Source organism: Citrus sinensis, chromosome 8 (genome assembly GCF_022201045.2).
Source record: "Citrus sinensis cultivar Valencia sweet orange chromosome 8, DVS_A1.0, whole genome shotgun sequence".
Taxonomy (NCBI): domain Eukaryota; kingdom Viridiplantae; phylum Streptophyta; class Magnoliopsida; order Sapindales; family Rutaceae; genus Citrus; species Citrus sinensis.
This window is the reverse complement of record NC_068563.1, coordinates 9,983,575-9,989,145: the sequence shown is the minus strand read 5'-3', so window position 1 is coordinate 9,989,145 and position 5,571 is coordinate 9,983,575.

The following is a 5,571-nucleotide window of genomic DNA, read 5'->3' as shown; positions in this document are numbered from 1 at the left end:
AGTAGTATAAGAAATTATCATTTCCATCTTGCCGCAGGTGAGTAACTGTACCTTCATTTGCTTTGGTCAAAACATGAGAGTATTTAGAAAGTAAGTTATATGACTCTGCAGGGTTCCCTCGAACTATTTCAAGGCCAACTTTTTTTGCTCGATATGCTTGTTGATATGTTAACTAGACATTATATTCCTGCTACATGTCTGCTCTGATGTCATTTGGAGTGCATATCCGTTTTTCTTGGATAAATTTGTCTGCAATAATATGACCAACAACCCAATTCCTTACTTGCCTAACACCACTGGCCAATACCTCATTACAACAAGTGTGTACGTTGTCAACTCTTATCACTAACCACATAACATTCTGCTCATTCGAAGCTCTTGTTGTTTGAATACGTCATTTACATGATTCCGAAGAACATTGGGCCTCGAAACGTGTCGTTGTCAACCGAGTGATCTTAAAATCAAACTTATCTCTCAAGGCAACTTTGCGTAGTTCTAGTATTAACTCATTCTTCGCAACAAACAACTTACCCATACTAATTTCATCATAATTACAATTTCTGACCAAGTCAGGAGCTGCCAAGTTCGAAGGTAAAACTGGAGCAAGACTTAAGAAGTGGTCAACTATAATTATTCTTCTTGAACGGGCCACTGAAGGAATAGGTTGGTTGTCTTTGTTAGTAATAGGAATACCATTATGATCGTCATCCTCAACATTAGTAGGAATATCAGAAGGACCAACGCCCTCATCACGAACTGAACTATTTAAATAGTTGTCCGTTGTATTATTATATGGTTCCATACAAACATTATTTACTATCGTGTTGCCAATGTCATCAATAGGATCATCATTATTACGAAAATCATTATTGTAGAATGCAGAGTAATGTTGCTCTAATGACGTTGTTAATGGTAATGCCTCTTCTTCAACATCCGCTAGGTGTCATTAATAGTGTCATTGTTGTTGTGGAGTGGAGAGTAATATTGTTTTAAGGACAGTGTCTGTGGTAATACCTCTTATTCACTATCAGGGACAGAGACGTTTGCTTTAAAAGAAGTTTCAGTTTCTACAGGTGGCTCAACATCTTGGTAATCAACTCGAGGAGATGTGGTCACAAATATAGGAATGCATCCGTAGTTGACCACATCAGAGGCCATATGTAACACAACCTTGACTATTTTATCGTTAAATATGTCCATAGGCAGCGAACATGTATGATACACTATATTACTAGACCTCAAAGTTGTCTTCATGGTGACATTGTATTCATTACGATTTATCTGTAACACATCATAAACTCTTGCAAGAAACTTATCAAACATACAATCTTTCCGAATTAGAAAATCTGTATTATTGCCATTCAGGTACTCTATACACCCATCTGCCAACGTCTCCCACTAACTGTCGTAACACATTTAAAGCATAATTGAATCCATTAAACCTATAAAATATTAAAAAAATAAAACAAATGTGATTACACACAAAAAACATGATAAAGTGCATATACGACACATTTTATATTGATTTTGCTAAAACTCTCATAACAGCTACCTGTCATACATAATTTGAGGCAAATGTTTTTTTGGTCAGAAGGGAGACTGGAAAAAAAAAAGGTTGTGGGTTTGATTCATTTCGTTGTAAGATTCGAAACGGTATATTATACACACAAAAATGGATACATTTAGCCTAAATTATGACCTCTAAAAAATAGCTTAAATTTTGTGTAATCTGAATTTTTGTGCGATAGATAAGCTGTCGCACAAAATTTGATGCGATAGGAACCTGTCGCACAAAATTCGATGCGATAGGAACCTGTCGCACAAAATTCGATGCGATAGAAACCTGTCGCACAAAATTTGATGCGATAGGAACCTGTCGTACAAAATTTTAGATTGTGTAATCTGAATTTTTGTGCGACACTTGCTTGTTGCACAAAATTTTGTGCGATGGGAACCTGTTGCACAAAATTTGGTGCGATGGGTGCTGATTATTGTAGCATTTTTTTAAAGAATGTTACCAAATATTAATTTATTGTAATATTTTCTAAAGTGACGCTACCTTTGTAGTTTGAAAGCCATTACAATTTGGTTTTAATACACTTGATAATTATTAGTAGCATTTTTGTATATGCTACATATAATATTGAATTATATAGCATCTAGGAAATGCTACAAGATAAGATTAAATAAAATAGCATTTGAAAAATGTTAAGGAATAGTAAAAAATGTAATAATATTTTAAAATAGCATTGGTAGCATTCTGATTGATAAAATACAATAACATTTGAAAATTGCTACAAGACAAAATGATTGAAGTTTTAGACCGTCAATGTCTATTGGTGATATAAAAATATGCTAAATAGAATATAAATTAATAATTTAACATTCTAAAAATGCTACAAGATAGTATTAAATATAATATTGTGTTAGGCATCCCAGCATCTAAGTCTCAATTTGAGTCTCAACGGATGTGTCACTCATCTATTTAATGACGAATAACTAATTTTATAAGTTATGAAATTTATCATCGAATAAATGTGTGATAAATAGTATTGGGTCTGAAGTTGAGACTTAAATACTAGGATCCCTAATATTATTGTCAGATATAATAACCTTATTTTTTTGTGAGTAAATATAAAAGCATTTTAAAAATGTTATAAAATTGTGAAAATTAAAAAAAAGGGCTGAAAATTAAGTTAAAGATATACAAAACAGGTAGTTTTAGTAAAAGGCGGGTACCTTATAAAAAAACTTAAAAACTCCCATATTTTATTTTGCTTCCCGCGATCCCTTTCTAGACAATTCCCCTCTGACATCTCCTTTCCACTCTTATTCTCACTTGTTTGTCAGTGTAATTTCTTTGATTACTTTGTTCTCTCCAGCTCTAATTCCAACTAAATCTTAAAAAAAAAAAGAAAAAAGTAGAAAAAGACGAACAACGATTCCATGGGCACTTCACGTATGTTTGCTGATTTGAGAAAGATTACTTAGCCTTTGGATGATTTAGAAGTGGTTTCACTGATTTGGTAAGGATTCTTATTCCATTACTCGTGCAACTTCAATTTCATTATACCCATGGTCAAACCAAATACACATCCCCAATCTGGGTGCTTTTTCTTCCATCCACTTGAGCAATTAATGATTAAATTACTTACTAGTATATATGGGTCTGATGGTTGAACACAACAAGTAATAAAGTGATGAATATTCAAGATCGTCTCCACATGGATTGATACAACTCGAAACGCTATAGCAATCATAATAGTGCAAACCAACTTAAAGCCGAAGTTAACAATCGTAAATTAAGTTATATTGTAATTGATGATTATTAGAGAATTAAATAAAATAATACCGTAATGAAATACTAGATAAAATGTGTCTAAGATTCAATTGAGATTATGGTAGTTGAATGATCAAACTCTCCTTATGGGCTGACTATTTTTCATCAAGTTAGCACCAGTTGTTACTGCAAGTGCTGCAGCACTGGGCATAATTTATCTGCATCCTCAACTATCGCATATTGGAAGTCTCATACCCTTAAATCTATTAACAATGACCAGTTGCTAATCTACTTATGGTATGACATTATGATCTTTAGTCTCTCCACCCTACAAGGTGAACACATGTGTCTAGTATGTCACAAATCTTAACTTTAAGTATTGTCCTTATGGAATTCAAGATAACTTAATCCAGGAAACTTAACTTAAGTTCAAGTAATATTCTAATAATATCCGCTAAGACATGCCCTTTTGTTGCTCTATCTTAAATGAAATTGTTAAATGAGTGGTCAACTGAAATAACAGTTATATTAATAAAAGCTAATAGAGTAAAATGCTACAGCAATGACATAACAACACATAAGAACAGTCAAGAACCCATTGGATTGCTTGTCACTCAACTACAAACAAGTCTAGTTCATATTCTGAATGAGAAAAATAAACATACATATATTGATCACGTAATACATCAAAACAATTAAAGGAAGAAGATGATTATAAGTTGAGCACGATGAAAGACAAATCCAAATAATTCTGCACGATTCTTCAATGTTGCTGAAGCAACACTCCCCAATTCTAATCTTCTTCTTCTTTCCTTTGTAATTATTCTAATGATAATTCCCTTGCTGCTTTTCTATGTGGTATACGCCTCCTTTTTATACTGCAAACTAGGGTAAAAATAAAAGTCCATGGGCGTGCATGCGTTAAATTAGGAAACATGTAGATTGCGATTCTATGGCTGACCCGCGCCTAAATTTTCTCTCGCATTGTTCCCAGATTGCTACAGCACTGATTGCTCGAACATCCGCAACCACACTGCACTATTCCCAATTGCGCTTTACTTCTTTTGCAGCCGTCTTCTTTCCTCCTCTTACTCATCTAATGTCTCAACATCCCCTTATGAATCAAGACTTTCTGAAAACCTACAATTATGCACCTGTTTTTAATACAAATTATTTTGATTTAAGTAAAACTTATTAAGACTCAACTAAAATGAATTTTAATGCAAAATATAACCAAAATATAATAAAAACACCTTATTTGATCTCTAAGTGATCTTAATTTAAGTCTAGAAATGATGTAATAACTCTCATTTCCTAGAGTTATCACACCCCCAAACTTAAACCATTACTTGCCCTCAAGTAATGACATATACTAACACTTCACGCAAATAATCATGCACACAACTTTAGCTCTTTTATCAAATTTGCAAGGATTCTTCCACCTTCAGATCACAATCCCAATCATGCAAAATGACCATAGTAAATCAATTCTAAACTTAAGTTTCTTTCTGTCCATAGTGTGTGTGTGCTCCTTTGATTGAATTCCAGAGATGCTATAACATCACCAAGGGGCTGTATGAATTTCAACAGTGATAACACTTCATTCATTAATGGGGTAGCATAAATTTCACATACTCAAACTGTGATGATTTTAAGATTGATAACTGGGGAGTATTCAACCTCCTCACTATAATATTTATCTTTCATGTGAATGTCAATCAATTATAATGATGACACCTAATTACTTAAACCATGCCCAGATCAGAGTTGCTGCAGCAATATCTGTAATATAATCTTATCTAGAGGTATCTTTGACTCAAGGCTGAACATGGGGCTCATGAACAGACCTGGCTACTCAATGCCTTAGACAGAGGACTTCTTTTTCTTTTTAATTTTTTTTTTACATGTGTGCTACAGCATTGCTCATAACTCTCGCTACCTTTGAACACAATTCTGCATATGGGGTACATAATCAGATCTGGTTACTCAGTAACTTGAGCCATTGGAATAGAGTTTATTTCATAGATGTCACAGTCAATCAAACTTGCTTCTCCCCCCAAACTTAAGATCTTTTCTATTCTTTTGGCTCTGCTCTAGCTTTCTCATACAATTCAACCAAAGTCTAAGTGTCAGGATAAAATTTCACTTCTATCTATAACTATCTCTACTTGGCAATCTCATAAATACTGAATAACACTCAATTTATCTTCATTAGGTTTTCAAATCCATAAACAAATATTAGATAACAGAGCTTCACACAACACAAACATAAACACATGCATTCGGAAACA